Raw genomic sequence first — 16,407 nt, forward strand, 5'->3', positions numbered from 1 at the left:
GGGGCCTCTCCAAGAGTCTGGCCCAGGGGCCTCTGTATTCTTAATCCAGCCCTGTCTGCGTGTGTGAATCTAAATCAAAACCAAACCAAACTCCAAGCAAACCTAAAACCAACAAAACACCCAAAACTTGCGTTGCGTTGCGTTGCGTCCGTGGAATTTGCGAGCATTTCAATCTTCCAGCATTTGGAATTTCCTGCAAGTGAGATCTACACGAAGCAGCAAACAGGTGAGTGGAGCTAGCTGGCTAACTAGCTAGCTAGCTTGAATTCCATTTTAAAAGAGTGAGGAGAATTTTCTTTCCTCTTAATTGTATCGAAAAGGCTTCAGCTCCACTTGTTGTGTTACACTTGTAACAAAGTGACTGTGGCTGTTTGTTTCTCCTGCAGAGTTCAGTGTTGAAACGCACCAATGTCAAGTTACTGCTGTCTATTGATGTAGTGACATCCCTCCAGCCCTCAGGAACCTGCTTAGCAGTTTAGCAGGTTAGCTCAGTGGGTTAGCCTGCTGACTGTGGTGCTGGAGACCAGGGTTCCAATCCTGGTTGTTGGTTCAATTCTCAAGCAAAGCCTCTTTTGTTCTCTTGCTACTTTGAACCAAGCCCTACTCCAACACTAAGTGACCCTCTAATCCAGGGGTGGGCAAACTGTTTGACTGAATTTCTACTTCTGTGGCCCCCACCGTCCAACTGAGGTGCCTTGTCCTGTGGCGGCCCTACCACCTTCCTAGAGGGCGCTATAGCCAATTTAGTCTTTTGGTCTATGTAGGGGGCGCTATTGAGCAGATTGATTCCATTCTTTAATAGTTTGTGCATGTTCAGGGGTTCAAATTTGGGTGGAAAACGGCGGCAGAAGAATAATAGTGAGAAATAAAGATAGGAAGAACAATGGGGTCTTGGTCCTGCGATGACCTGCTCTGCTTCAGAGCTGCTCTATCGCCGGGGCTCTGAGGAGCCTTGTCCTGTGGCGGCCCCATGCTCAAACTGTCTATATATAAACAACAGAGAAAAAACATCAAACAACAAAAACCCTGACTGAACAAAAATCAGTCAGGGTTGCATGAACAGACATGAATTAATGAGGTGCACCTACATGGTGACAAATATACACCATAATAACAAATATACTATGGCATCTTACCATTGAGAAAGTCAATGAAGATCTCGTCTTCTTTTTTCTCCTCCAATTCTTGCCGAGCTTTTGCGAGTCCTTTGGTGAGAAAACGATTTATTTTTTCTGCTGCAACCCTTTTTCTGATTCCTCTGTATAGGATTGAAAGCACCTTTCCACAGGCGTCTGTGGAGGCCTTGTACAGTTTGTCAGTTGTCTACAGGAGTACTGGAAAACATAGAAGAAAAACTGTCTTGTTGTCTGCTTTGTGAGGAATAACAGGGGACAAAAACTCACAGTTAAAAGTTGCAGCGCCACCCTGAGGGCTTTAATTTCAGGATCATCCAAGAAAGAAAATGTGTCAGGGCTAAACATGGAACAAACAAAAACAATGCAAAAAGTGATGACTACACATGAAAAGGTTGTAGATGAAAGAAGAAGATGCTTGATGTTTTTTTCAGGTCTGCTGCCATCTACTGCCATTGTTAGAAAGTGCATACAAATACTTGAACGACTGTGCGCAGGTGAACAGCCTGTAGATGTTTTTCAAGGTTGCTGTAGGTGTGAGTGTGGTTAATTCCAATGGATTTCATGTATTTAGAATTGATTTCTAATGACCATTAATGTAAGTTTCAAGGCAAGTAAAGGCAGCTTTATTTATGTAGCACATTCCATCCAGAAGGAGTATTTTGCATATTTTACTTTTTGCCCTATGACAGCTGGTCCAGGCTCCAGCACAGCCCCACAACCGTGAGTTCAAAAAGAAGCGGGTATAGGAAGGCAAGCGCTTCTGTACAGTGGACAAAAAGACAAACAGAGCCGCACAGCACTCAAGACAGAGGCAATAATGGCGTCTATATGTATATATCTACTGTGTATGTGTGTGTATATATATATATATATTTTTTTTTTCAAGTCAAGGCTTTTTAAAGTCAAAGGTGATCAAAGCAATGATACTTCAGCATCAAAGCTTCTCTACAATAAATGCAGCATCCTGAATGCTGCTCATTGAGGTGTGTGTGTGTGTGCATGTGTGCATGTGTGCGTGCGTGTGTGTTTGGCCAGCAGAGGGCAGTGTTACTGCAGCTTGGGGTCATTTTCAGCCATTTTGAAGCAGTGGCTCCAGTGCTTGGATGTTTCCCACAAGCTTCATTTGTCCATCACTGCTTTGTCCTGCAGTCTGTTCTGCTCCTTGTGCAGTTTCTGCCACTGTTTTCCTGCCACTGCTTCTGACAAAATGTTTGCTTCCCTTGTCTTTTGATGGAGTGAGCAGCTCCTTGAGGACCAGACCATCTTCACCTGTTGCACTCCAACTGCTCCTGGGAGCCACAGCCACGCTTGATGCACCCTGGCAGAGAGAGAGGGGCGTGGCTGCACTTCAACTCAACACAGCGTCATGTGATTTCAGGGAACTGGGAGCAGAAACACTGATCAGAGAATTGATGCAGGAAGTCAAAGTAAAAAGTCAAAGAAATACTCAAGTAAAGTACAGATACTTGGAAAATGGACTCAAGTACAGTGACAAAGTATTTGTACTTTGTTCCTTGCCACCTCTGGACACAGGTGTGTGTGTGTGTGTGTGTGTGTGTGTGTGTGTGTGTGTGTGTGTGTGTGGCTATGTGTCTTACAAGCCCAAATTTCAAGTTTACAAAGCGAGGGCTAAGATGCCTCTCTTCTTTTATTTTAACCTGTCGTTCTTCTATTTCTGACAATATATATTTCTAGTGTTATTATGATTACTCATTAGCTTGGCTTGGATATCATAATGTTTGAGGTTTGAGGTAATACTACTACTCGCCCGCTGTAATATTGGTTCAGGGAAATGCTGAACTCGTGCTACGTTAGCCGCGCTAGTGCCGTTAGCCGTGCTATCGCCGTTAGCCGCGCTAGCGCCATAAACCGTGCTGGCGCTGTTACCTGGAGAGAGCCGCTCGCCTTGAACATCGATAGATTTGCCGTATTTCCCGGCAAATACGACCCAGCGGACACTCGGCATTTTGAGAGAATAAAAGGAGCGTCTATCTAAAACATTGGATTACGTGGGTTTACAAGAGAACGATAAACTTGCACTATTGGTCACCTAAGACGTTTTTTGTCACTGACATGTCACGTCATTTTGTAGGGAGCGTCATGAGGAGTGGAAGGGGAATAAATCCTATCAAGGAAGCAGAAATGTATGTTCGTTTAAATAAAGACAAAGACATCTCGAAATGGATGTACATTAATTCGACAAAAGGTAAGAATTTTCTGACGAAACACAACAAATAACTTAATAAATTAATAATTAATATATTTTCAAAATAAATAAACTTTGATGTGTACTTGAAACATATAATCCCTTACAGGACGAGGTGTTTTTGCTACAGCTCCTATTCTTAAAGGTTCATTCATTCTGGCCTACAGAGGAGTTTTATCCAAGTACAACAGGAATGGTTGTACTAAGGTCAATGAATATACTTACACATTCAAGTACAACAACACACAGTATTGGTAGGTATTGTTTGAGAGCATTTTTGAATATTTTATTGTAAGCATTGTTTGAATGATTTTCTTTTTGAGCAATGTTTTGACATTGATTGTTTAAATCCTGTTCAGCATTGACGCCTCCGTTGATGATGGAACTCTGGGAAGGTTGGTCAATGATGACCCAAATCCAAATAGTAAAATGAAGATGATTACAGTGGATCAAGGACCACATCTTTGCCTCTTTGCTACCATGGACATAAAATGTGGTGATGAAATAACTTATGACTATGGCGGGGGTAATTTGCCATGGCGTCTCAATGATGGACAAGAAATTTCCAAGGTAAACTTTGTGTGGATGTTAATGGCTTGTCTGAATCGTGAGTTTTCCAGCTTTCCAGCTCACACCAGGTTTTAAAACTGTAGAACTGTGACTTAATGGTAATGAGGGTTGGGATTTCTTGCCAAAAACCTGATGTTGACTTGCAAATTTTAAAACTATCTCTCCTAGATGCCCACGGATGAAGCTGTTGTCCAGGCCGTGGCTCATTCTAGTGAGGGTTGTTCATACAAAAATGACTCTCAACTGCAGTGTTATGGCTATGTAGTATTTTCTGTAGCAACAAGTCTAATTAACAAATGTGTGTTGGCAATAGCCCCGGGCCTAACTTGTATTGTACTGCTAGTATAAATTAAGAAAAACAAACAAACAAACTATTTATGGGCATTTCTTTAAGCTTTTACCAATATAGAGATCTTAAAACAAGCCAAATTTTGCACTCTGGTCCTAAACATTTTTTTTATTTTTAAAACCAAACATTCTGGTATGATTCTATCAGTTTAATGTGCCGTCTCTTTTTCTCATCTTGTGTATATAAGCTTCAGTCCTTCAACATCGTCCCCCTTCCATCAGCATCTCCAGGGAATGGAGATACTATGACCACATCTCAACAGGTAAACCAGAGCTGGCCTCATACATCTATTCTGTGCTACAGTGATTTTGTGAACTACATCACTGATAGACTTGCAGAGTGTTGTCTGATTTGTCTTGAGGTGTGTTGCTTGTTAATGTGTTGACTTGAAAACTTGAAGATGCTAAAACTGTCTTTCTCCTAGATGCCCATGGATGAAGCTGCTGTCCAGGCTGTGGCTCCTGTGGCTCAATCTATCAAGGTTTGTGTTTGTACATACACACACAAGACTCAACTACAGGGTTACTACCATTGAGGTGTGATAGCAATAGCCCTAGCCTTTTCCTGTCTGTATGTTGTGGTGTGAGTGTTGTCAGAATATATGGTTTCATTAATTGGAGTCCTAGGACTTTATGTAGTACTGAATAACTGCGTCATCAGTGTGGGTATTTTGTGTGTAAACATGGGTATCAGTGTTATGCATTACGGGACCATGAATTGGAGTAGTGGGACCCAATGTGGGACTGAATAACTGCATCATCAGTTTGGGTATTTTGTGTGTAAACGTGGGTATCAGTGTTATGAATTACGGGACCATGAATTGGAGTAGTGGGACCCAATGTGGGACTGAATAACTCGATCATCAGTGTGTGTATTCTGTGTCACTTTGTGTGTGTGTTGGTGTCAGTATTGTACAATATGGGACCATGGATTGGAGTAGCAGGACCTTATGTGGTACTGAATAACCGCATCATCAGTGTGTGTCGGTATCAGTGTCCTTTGGACAGTATTTGTATGTAATGGTGGAGTTGAAATATATTTGTTTGTAAATGTCATGGACTAAAGGTTTTCACTTCAGGTTGAACAAGTATGAGATACAATTAATATTTTTTTTCTTTTTCAGAATAATCTTACTGCATCACAAGGAAGTGACAATAATGAAGGTAAAATTCACCACATCATGGTGTGCCAATTGTGCCATTATGACAGACTCATTAATTTAAAACCACAACTTAGTTTGTCATAATTTTTTTTTCTCAATTTAGTTATTACACAGAGTTGTTTGGACAGAGGGAGGCCCAGTAAAGAAAACAAAATTACAGGAATAAAGAGATATATTGGGAAGAATCCTTTGAGCTCTTGTTTTAAATGTCTCTCTCTTTCCCTGATGCACAATTTATGTTTCCTGACTTTACTTAAAGCATGTTTCTTGTAAGAATCAATGAAAGGACTAGATGTAACAATCCCTAGGACTATGCCTGGCAGGGGCGTCCTCCTCCCTGAGCCAAGCTTGCGCCTGACCGCATACCTGGGTGGAATAGGAGCTGCTGCTTTAAGGCTTTACTTAGCCGCTGGGACACATCATCAGTTGTGTCCTCAGAGCACAGGGCGTTTCGGCCAATTATCACAAGACGCCCTCAGCTGAGGCAGGCCCACCACGGGTTGATCACTCCTGGGTGTGTGTCCCATGGCTAAGCATTTGCCCCAGGGGCCCAGATGATGTTGCCTCTTCAGCCACAACCAATGGCTCATCCTCTCGGCGGTGTCTCTTTAATGGCCCGGCTGTGAGTCTGTCCCCTGTCTCCAACCTCCCTAAGGAGCTTCGCTGTCGAACTGGCCACAAACCCCCTACACCCCACCTCCACCGGGCGCACGCTCGCATTCCAGCCTCTGTCCTCTGCTGCAGCCACGAGGTCGGAGTACCGCAGCTTCTTGCGTGGTAGATACAAGAAAGATTAAATTGTGGATTCAATCCTAATTTCATCGACTTTCACCGACTTTTATCAACCCATGAACCTGTAATGTTATATACCTGTTTGTTGTTGAATACACCTCTGGGTGCTACTTGGACACATCATCAGTGATGAACCCGAGGTCATGGGGTGTTTCAGGTCTTTGATCATCAAACATTCTCGCTCGGGCGACCCAGCCGGGGGTGATCAGCCCCCGACTTGTGTCCAAGTGGCCCACTACTCCACGGATCTCCCCTCCGGATCCATAGCCATCTTGAGGCTTTCTCCGCAGGCTCTATGATGTTCTTGATGGCTTGTCTGCACAGCTGGCCTTTTACTCCAAGGAGTTTTAGGGTGCAGGGTAGTGACTGGCCAGCGAAACCCTGGCACCCCACCTCAACTGGTTCGCACTGGGCTTTCCAGCCTTTGCTCCGGCACTCAGTCACCAGCTCAGTGTATTTGGCCCTCTTGCGTTCGTTGGCCTCCTCCACTCTGTCTTCCCAGGGGACAGTAAGCTCTACCAGCACCACTTGCTTTGTTGACTCTGATGTTAATACCATGTCTGGTCGTAGTGCAGTGGTCGAGATGTGCTCTGGGAACTTGAGCTGTCTTTTCAGGTCGACTTGGAGCTTCCAGTCTCGTGCAGTGGTGAGAAGCCCTCCAGAGAAACTTGGCTGATGTTGTGCCTTCTCCCCAGCTCGGACGAAGGTGATGGACTGCTTGGGAGCGTGCTGGTACTTGCATTTGGTAATTGCTGTGCTGAGCGTGTCTGCCAGAGCCCTGAGGACCTGGTTGTGACGCCAGCGGTACCGTCCTTCCCCCGAGGCCTTCGGGCAGCAACTGAGGATGTGCTCCAGGGTGGCTCTCCTCTGGCACAGCTGGCATGCCGCAATGTCTGCTAAGCTCCAGCGCTTCAGATTGGTTGGGCTAGGGAGAACGTCATATACGGACTGGATGAGGAACTTGATGTGCTGGGGTTCGAGTCTCCAGAGCTCTGGCCAGGTGACTTTACGCTGCTCTGCGTGCTCCCACCTCGTCCAGGCGCCTTGTTGGTACATAGCCACCATCTTCATCCACCGATCTTCCTCCACCTCTGCTCTGATCTCATCTTGTACCATTTCCGCTTCTCCCTTCCTCTGGCTTTGTCATAACGGGGCTTGGGGAAGCTGCAAAGTCCCGTGCGGCCCACTGCCGTGCTGCCCACCAAGATGTGCTGTAGCCTTGCCTCTGCTCTGTCAATGGCTTCCTGTGCCTTCCACTTCCTCCCAGTTTTCACCAGGATTCCTGCTGTGGCGACTTTTTTGTCCGAGGAGTACCGGTACATCATCAGCTCCCTGGCACGTGTGACCATGAACTCCTCTGACAGGCCGCTAATTGGAAGCTGCAGCATAGTGGAAGGGCCGTACAAAGCAATGTTGCTGAGGGATCAAGGGAGCCCAAGCCACCTGCAGAGAAACTGATGTTTCGTTCCAGTGTCTCCAACGTTGACATGGGCACCTCGTAGACAAGCAGGGGTCAAAGGAGTCTTCGCAGGACTCCGTGTTGGTAAATCCAGGTTTTGAATTTACCAGGTAGCCCCGACTTGTCTATTGCTGTGAGCCATAATGTCGGCTCTGCCTTGGTTTGCTGGAGTGCATCTGAGTCCCTCAAGGAGCTGTTGAATACCTTGCCCAGGCTCTTGACAGGTTTTTCTGTCAACGTTGGAATTGGGGTCCCTCCTATGGCAAAGCGGAACCGGTCGGCCACCCTGCCTTTCTTCAGGACCAGAGACCTGGACTTGGCGGGCTTGAAGCTCATTCTCGCCCAAGAGATGAGCCGCTCTAGCCCCTGGAGTAGCCATCTGCAGCTGGGAACAGAGGTCGCCGACATCGTTAGGTCATCCATAAATGCTCTTATGGGGGGCTGCCGAGTGCCAGATCTCGATAAGGGGCCTCTACATTCCACCTCAGCTGACTTAACCATGTTCATAGCCAGGGAGAAGAGTGGCACCGAGATAGTGTTGCCTGTTATAATGCCCTTCTCCAGGCGTTGCCAGGCAGATGTTAGTGATCCTGATGTTACCCTCAGCTGGAAGTTGTTATAATAGTCCAGGATGAGGTTGGTGATGGTCACTGGCACATGATGTCTCGTCAGTACTGTTTCGACAAGTTTGTGGGGAATGGATCCATAGGCGTTTGTAAGGTCCAGCCAGAGTGTTGCCAAATCCCCTCTGCTCTCCCTTGCCTCTCGGATCAGCTGTGACACCACACTCGTGTGCTCTAGGCATCCCGGAACACCTGGGACCCCCCCCCCCTTCTGTACTGAGGTGTCTATGTAGCCATTCTTCAAGAGGAAGTCTGTAAGCCGTTGGGACACTATCTTGAAGAAGATCTTCCCTTCGACACATAGCAGCGAGATGATGCGGAACTGCTCGATGTTACTTGCCTCCTCTTCTTTTGGTATCCAGACTCCCTCTGCAGACCTCCACTGAGTGGCGACCCCTCCCCTGTGCCAGGTCACCTTCATAATCTTCCAGAGTCGCACAAGGAGTTTGGGGCACTGCTTGTAGACTCTGTATGGGACTCTACTGGGGCCTGGGGAGGAGCTTGATCTTGCAGCCATCACTGCTTCTTTGACCTGTTTCAGGGTGGGCTCTACGATGTTGAACTGTTAGATTTATCGGCAAAATCTAGAGTGAAAAATAAGAATAAAGATGTATCACGTGTAAAGACAATAGATCATTTTTATTTGTGCTACAAGGAATTGTTTTAGATTCATTGAACCTTCTCCTCTTTTGTCATTCGTTACGTTCAGACTGCAAGACTCATCATGTTGACCAGGAACAGATGGAAGCGCTTGACAAATGTTTAGTTTGTGATGGACCTTTTTCTTCTCTGAAATGGTGGGGGCTGAAATGTAAAGGTTAGTTTCAAATTGTTGTAATTATTGTTCCTAAATTCTGTTTAAAATGTAGTTTCAAAATACCTCAAACACTTACTTTGTCTTTAAGCAGCTTCCTGCCAATATGCATGGTATGTGAGATACAGTTTATTTTTTATCACGGTTCTGGACCCTATGTAAAAACAAAATCTGCGTATGAGCCAAAATGCCAAAAAAGGCAAACATTTTTTCCCCATTTACCAATGGAATGTCATTTACATTACAATTTAATACAATGATTACATGGGATCAAATTCAAGCAGTATGTTTTCCAATACAAAAATCTCAAAGCTGTTAAGTCACAAATTTCTCAAGGATAATGGATTTTCTTGTAAACATTAATTTGACCCAATCTAAAACAGTGCATAATAATTAAAACTTGTTATACTTGTTTTTGACAGTTTGCACTTTATCATGGCATGTTTCCTGCTACAACCAGAGAGTAAAAAAGCAAAAGCCTTTGGTAAGTGCTCTTGTTCTGTACAGTTGATATCACATACAATCTCAGTGTTCATATATATATAGAACTGGTATTAGAGATATGTGGCATACATTGTGTATGGATATTTTACCCAAACTCCAAAGTATTATTAGAATTATTTTCTAATATTTTAGGATCTTTTGGGGAGTTTTTGCAAATTAGTATTTTGTTTGTGCTGTCTTTTTTCCTTTTTGTTTTATTTTTCTTGAGTGTGAAATTGATTCTAGTCAAGAGGAAACAAGCAATTGTGACTCAGACTATGTTCCAGCCTCAGAAAGTGATACAGATTGCGATGAACCAGTTCTCATGACCAAGCCAACAAATTCAGCCATTGAACATCTCGGAGACACCACAATGCTTTCAGAAGAAACTGTTGGTGAAGTGACTGCTGGGGAAACATCACCAGATGATTCTTTGATGGGTATGGATAATAGCATTGACCCCATTTACGTCAATTTACATTCCAAAGACAACTCCAGCAGTACAAAATTACTACTTTCATCAAACATCAAACAGGGCCAAAATGTGTGCTTTATTTGTAAGACTCCTCAGTATAAAATCGCTAGGCACTTCAAAATCCACATTAAGGAAGATACTGATATCGCAAAGGCTCTCAGCCTTCCCGTAAGATCACTTCGGAGACGGCTGATGTTCGAAAATCTCAGAAACAGAGGAGATTTCATCCACAATCAACAAGTTATTTCTAAAGGATCTGGAACACTAAAAGTCAGGCGACGTATTAAATCTAAAAGCACAAATTACGAATATTGCATTCATTGCAAAGCCATGTATTCTCGCAGAGATCTCTGGAGACACATGAGGATTTGTAAAATGAAGCCCAAGAACGAAGATACTGAACGCAAACAAAAAGTTTTGGGAGTAGCTTCAGTCCTGAAGTTTGCCTCTGACCACACTGTCGATCATGGCCTGCTGAAGATGTTGAACCGAATGCATGGCGATGGAATAGCAAGCGTTGTGCGGAATGACTTCTATCTCATGCGTTATGCGGAATCACTTTACAGGAAACATGACCATGACACTGCTAAGCATGAATATATTCGGCAAAAAATTTGTCAGATTGGAAGATTTTTACTGGCCTTTCGCAAAACCTCTCAGTTTCTTAATTTAGAAGATGCTGTGAAACCAAGCAACTTCTTAAAAGTAATTGAAGCAGTAAAAAACGTGGCTGGATATAACCGAGAGAAAAATAGCTACAAAGTACCAAGCCTTGCATTAAAAATTGTACACTCACTTGTAAAAAATAATGAGATTATTCATTGCCATGCTCTAATAACCGATGATGATGCCCAAGTTAAATCTTCAGAAGCATTTGGAAAGCTTCATCGCAGGAAATGGTCAGAATATATCTCACACTCTGCATTAAGCACCATTAGTGAGTTAAAGCACAACAAGCCAACCAAACTACCTCTCACTGAAGATGTTGCAAAACTCCACAAGCATCTCAACAAGAATGCAGAAGCAGCAGCGAAGGCAATTGAGGAAGTTGCCACAGTGCAGAACTACTCCAGTCTTTCAAAGGCAGTTTTGACAAAAATAGTCCTCTTTAATAGGAGACGAGTTGGAGAAGTCTCTAAAATGAAATTAAAGAACTTTGTGGAAAGAGACTGCACTAAAAGCAATGATGTGACAGGGTTGTCAGAGTATGAGCAAAAACTATTTTGAACGGGTGGAACTACAAGGAAAGCGGGGCAGAAACGTTGCTGTGTTGCTGACACCTGAAATGAGTTCTGCACTCAGTTTGATGGCCAGGAAAAGAAAAGAATGTGGTGTGCCAGAAGAAAATGAATTTTTGTTTGCTGTACCGTATTGTCTAACTAATTACAGAGGAGACAAGTGCCTCAAAACATTTGCTGAAGAATGTGGGGCAGAGAAGCCAAGTTATTTGAAGTCCACTCAGTTGCGCAAGGACATTGCAACCACCTTGCAAATATTAAATTTAAAAACAAATGAACTTGATCAACTCGCTGATTTTTTAGGGCATGACATATCTGTCCATCGTCAGTTCTACCGGCTGTCTGAGCCTACTATTCAAAGTGCCAAAATTTCCAAGCTACTTCTTGCCCTAGAAAAAGGCAAGCTACATGAGCTGCGAGGAAAGAATCTGTAACAATATTGGAAGTAAGTCAGTGTGTGGTACCGTCCTATTTGAGTTGCATGTTGGTTGTTGGATATTACGTTGTTCTTAATTTACAGTAATTTATTGCAAATTAATTTTCATGAATGAAGTACAAAAATTATCCTAAAATGTCCAATTATCACAGGCGACAATGATGAAGATGAGGTTGAAGACGACGATGAAAGCGACAGCAGTGAAGATGAGCAATCCACTGATGGGAAAACACTAGAGGCAGTGGCTTGCAGTGAAGATGATGGTATGTATTTCCTAACACATAATATTTAATAAAAATATTTTTTTTATTCAAACTTCTGTTTTTTCATATCTACAGAAGTGGTGCCAGGACTGAGTAGATCCAGAGAAATGGCTGACTTCACTGTGGAAGGCATGGGTGAGCTATTGTGCAACACCAACATTACAACTTGAGAAAATAGTTGTTCCTCTACATCAGGGACCACCTACTTTCTTTGCACTGCGTGCTACTTCATGCGTCCTGAGATCATATGAAGGGCTACCAGTTTGCTAGACTCTCCTGAAATAACAAACTCTCTGAGTTATATAATGATGGATGATGATGATGATGGTGATGACGATGATGATGATGATGATGATGATGATGATGATGATAATAATGAGTAAGTCTTGATAAGTCTAAAGAACCTTATCAAGTTAATGAGTTCTCATTAATTATCAACAATAACTTGACAACACAGAATAACACAGTTCAACAAGTTGTGCAATTTTCCAAACAGGCCTGCGGGCTACTCATGTTGTCCTTGGGGGCTACCTGGTGCCCCCTGCTCTACAGCCTTCACATTTCAATAATGACTCATTTAGCCTAGATACTTTTTATTGATAGCAAGATATTGTATATGTATATATACTGGACTGGCCTTCAGATCAGCATAGGTGCCGTTTAAAGTCATCAGGTTGTTCCCTAAATACTATATCAGGCCTGGTGTTCCTGCTACATTCTAACACTCATATGTCTTCTGAACAGCGTACCATGTGGACATCCTAGCAAGGTAAAAAGTTCAATTTGAATGTTTTGCCTATGTCTCCATGGTTTTTCTCTAGTTACTCCAGTTTCCTCCCACAGGCACAGTGGCACATTTGGCTAACTGTGAGTGTGGATGGTTGTTTGTCTCTCTGTGTTAATTTACTGGTGACTTGACCATGACTAACCCCACCTTCACTCTAAGAAAGTCTCCACCCCCCACAAGCACGGGTGCAGGATAAGTGGTGATTGATGGATGAACAGATGTATTTTCATATTATGGAACCAAAGTGACACAAATTGCACCAAGAATACACAATAGAGAAAGTACATATTATCCTATGAAATATTATTAATTCAACATTCTTACCTTTTGATTATGCTTGTTTATCATATAAGAGGTTGGTGTCTGTGATGATTTCTAATAATGATGATGATGATAGTAATAGATACTTTAAGATTATCCCAATAGGGATAAAGTATAAAACACATCAAACAAAACATAAAAAAACATCACATAAAAGCATAAAACAATTATATCATTAATATATAAATTAATGAGTGCAACAGTGTCTGTGTGTGTGCGTGCGCGCGCTCACGCGTGCAAGTGGCGGAGCTATAAAGAGTTGTAAAGTCTGATGGTTGAGGGGATGAAGGATCGCCTGAAGCGCTCGGTCCTGCAGCGCATTCATAGCAGACCGTTGCTGCGGCTGCTCCTTTGTCCAGAGACAGTACTGTGCAGAGGATGCTTGGGATTCACCAGGATGCTCCGCACCTTGCTCCTCATGCGTCTCTCACCGACCGTCTCCACATTGTCCTGACCACTGAACTTAGCTTTCTTAATAAGCTTGTCCAGCCATCTCCTGTTCTTGTCCATCTGGCTTACTACCCCCTATAATATAACCCTAAATGAACAATTGTCTAAGAGTATGAATCTTATGTTTCAGTGGAAAACAAAATCGACAGGAAGAAATCTGTGCAATCAACTAAATCCATCGAACAAAGACAAAGTGGTAAGTCTTCATGAATCTGTCTATCAGTCTGTCTATCAATCTGTACCTATCTCTTTCTGTTAAGGTTGCAGCTATCAATTATTTTAGTAATCAATTATTCTATTGAATATTTCAGTGATGAATTGATTAATCAGATAAAACATGTTTGTTTAAGTAAAGCCCAATTATAAATACACAATAGAAAATAAAACTGATCACTTAATAGTAAAAAAACAATTTGTCTCCTGTTTTAAGAGAAACCAACATTTTATTGCATGCATATTATGCAAAGTAGTAAACGGTTTCAGTCACAATTTCTAATAAAAAAAATAAATAAAATTACTTCCAACTTAACATTTCCAGAGACACAAAATTAAATTAAAAAATATATATATATTTCTTTCTCTGTCAGTCCAGCTGCTTGTACAGGGGGGTAGACTGGTGTTTTGATGTGGTATGGTTAATCTGTTAATAGCAGATCAACACATTCACAACATATGTAATGTAATGATGATCTAGATCAGGGGTCACCAACGTGGTGCCCGCTGGCACCAGTTAGCCCCCAAGGACCACATGAGTCGCCCGTAGACCCGTTCGAAAAATTGCACAGCTCGTTGAGCTGCGTCTAAAATTCAATTTTATCCAACCTTGTTAAGTCATTCATCTCATTCATCTTCTATACCCGCTTATTCCTATTCAGGGTCACGGGGGTCTGCTGGAGCCTATCCCAGCTGTCTTAGGGCGAAGGCAGGGTGACACCCTGGACAAGTCGCCAGTTCATCGCAGGGCCACATAGAGACAAACAACCATTCACACTCACATGCACACCTACGGACAATTTAGAATGTTCAATTGACCTCACATGCATGTTTTTGGAGTGTGGGAGGAAGCCGGAGAACCCGGAGAGAACCCACGCACACACGGAGAGAACATGCAAACTCCACACAGAAAGGTCCCAGACCCGGGCCCCAGAATCGAACCCACAACCTTTTTGCTGTGAGGCAGCAGCGCTAACCACTGCACCACCGTGTCGCCCTTGTTAAGTCATTTTTGATAATTATTGAGAACTCGTGAGCTTGGTAAGTGTCTTCACATAGATAAGTATCATTAATAATAATATATAACTCAGAGAGTTTGTTATTTCAGGAGAATCTAGCAAACTGCTAGCCCTTCATACGGCTCAGGACCCATGAAGTGGGTCTCAGTGACGGTGCTCTCTTAGACTTCATGCTGAATTTACTCGGGCCTCAGGCCGTCCACTCATGCTGCCAAATAGGGCTTTTCTTTGGAGGTGCTGCAGCATTGAAGTTTTGCCATCATGGTACAATGCTCCATCTTGCAATGTACACACACCACAATGTTGTCCTTAATTTTTTAATTTAAAATGATTCCACACCTTTGACTGCTTCTGTCTCTCCCTCTTATTACTTTAACTGAAGTACTTTTACTACTTTTTGCTGCGTTTGCTTGTTTTTGCCGTTTTCGGTCTTGGCCGCTGCCATTCTGTCAGCTTGCTGCAAAACTCCTCACACACACACACACACACACACACACACACAAATTACACCAAAAGCGTCTGTGGCGTGTTCGTGCCTCCACAGTAGAACCATTACACCAGACGTGGCCCAGCCGCGTTTCAGAAGCGTCCCAGAAGCACTTAAGTCGTGCTGCCCTGATACTGTTGCCAAAAGACTTCTTCTACTTTTCAGGGGGCACATGGTCTGTCACGGAGGCACGTTGTGTCACACTAAAAAAGAGTCAGTGCGAAACATGAGCTTTATATTTAATGAAATGCTGCCTTGAGGCAGATGAAATTCCTTGATTATTTTTTGTGATCGAGTTACTCAAATTACTCAAGGAATTGGTGCAGCCCCACTTTCTATCTATATATCTTGTCTATCTCTGTTTCTCTTCATTTATGTTTTCTTTTGTCAATCTTTGTCCTTGTAGTTTGTCTGTCTGTCAAGCTATAAAGCAAAGTCTCTAACAAACATATAGATAGGTAGTGACTGTCTCCCGATCTATCTGCTTACCCTTCTATTCATTTATCTGTATGTCAATCTCCATTTACCTACATTTCTGTCTATAATGCTGTATCTGCCCTACCTGTCTCTCCCTCCATATGTCTGAACCTAAAATTCTGCATGTTTGGTTTTAAGCCTGAATTTGTTGTCTCTTATTTCAGGTTGAACCAAAAGAAACTGCTGTCCAAATCGAACGCCATGGACTACAAAAGAGGTCAATGCAGTCATGAGGCACTTCAGTGACCATATCAAAAAAGGGAAATTGGCATCTAAAAGGGAATGTGAAATTTGCAAGACATCAGAAAGTGCTCTAAAAGAGCAAACAATCCAAAATGTCAGGGATTTTGTTCGAAACAAGGGGCTAACCCAGAAGCGGGTGTTTTGTTTGTTTTTTTTGGTGCGCTGCCTTCTCATTTACATTTTGTTTCTTAAATTTAACCTCAGTGTTTGTTAGTTGTATTGAGGGTCATGAGCAAAACCCATTATTGGCCAGTGATAGGCAAAAGTTGTTGTAAATTATGTGTAAATTTATACATCGAAAGTAAACATCTTTCAAAACAGGTGATTGACTAGTTTGTAAACAGTCCTCATACTCTCAGGTGTTCTCATATTCCATCATGTTTTATTGACCTTGTAAAGAAGTA

At 42.8% G+C, this 16,407-nt stretch overlaps 2 protein-coding genes and 2 long non-coding RNA genes across 8 annotated transcripts in view; 3 read left to right on the plus strand and 1 right to left on the minus strand.

Annotated features, from left to right (window-relative positions):
• Positions 1 to 16,407, minus strand: part of LOC142892491 (ribonuclease inhibitor-like) — a 182,074-nt gene that overhangs the window by 132,987 nt on the left and 32,680 nt on the right. The gene's annotated exons all lie outside the window — the stretch shown is intronic.
• Positions 1 to 16,407, plus strand: part of LOC142892485 (NACHT, LRR and PYD domains-containing protein 12-like) — a 155,003-nt gene that overhangs the window by 126,429 nt on the left and 12,167 nt on the right. The gene's annotated exons all lie outside the window — the stretch shown is intronic.
• Positions 4,462 to 5,912, plus strand: LOC142892191 (uncharacterized). The gene is made up of 3 exons (XR_012927384.1): positions 4,462 to 4,523; positions 4,686 to 4,742; positions 5,385 to 5,912. It is a non-coding gene; the product is annotated as an uncharacterized LOC142892191 (long non-coding RNA).
• Positions 11,870 to 16,133, plus strand: LOC142892192 (uncharacterized). Its single transcript, XR_012927385.1, has 5 exons — positions 11,870 to 12,006; positions 12,082 to 12,141; positions 12,751 to 12,775; positions 13,695 to 13,760; positions 15,925 to 16,133. It is a non-coding gene; the product is annotated as an uncharacterized LOC142892192 (long non-coding RNA).

This window comes from Nelusetta ayraudi, unplaced genomic scaffold, assembly GCF_046127955.1.
Source record: "Nelusetta ayraudi isolate G7.1 ecotype Tasmania unplaced genomic scaffold, CSIRO-AGI_Nayr_v1 ptg000034l, whole genome shotgun sequence".
NCBI classification, from domain to species: domain Eukaryota; kingdom Metazoa; phylum Chordata; class Actinopteri; order Tetraodontiformes; family Monacanthidae; genus Nelusetta; species Nelusetta ayraudi.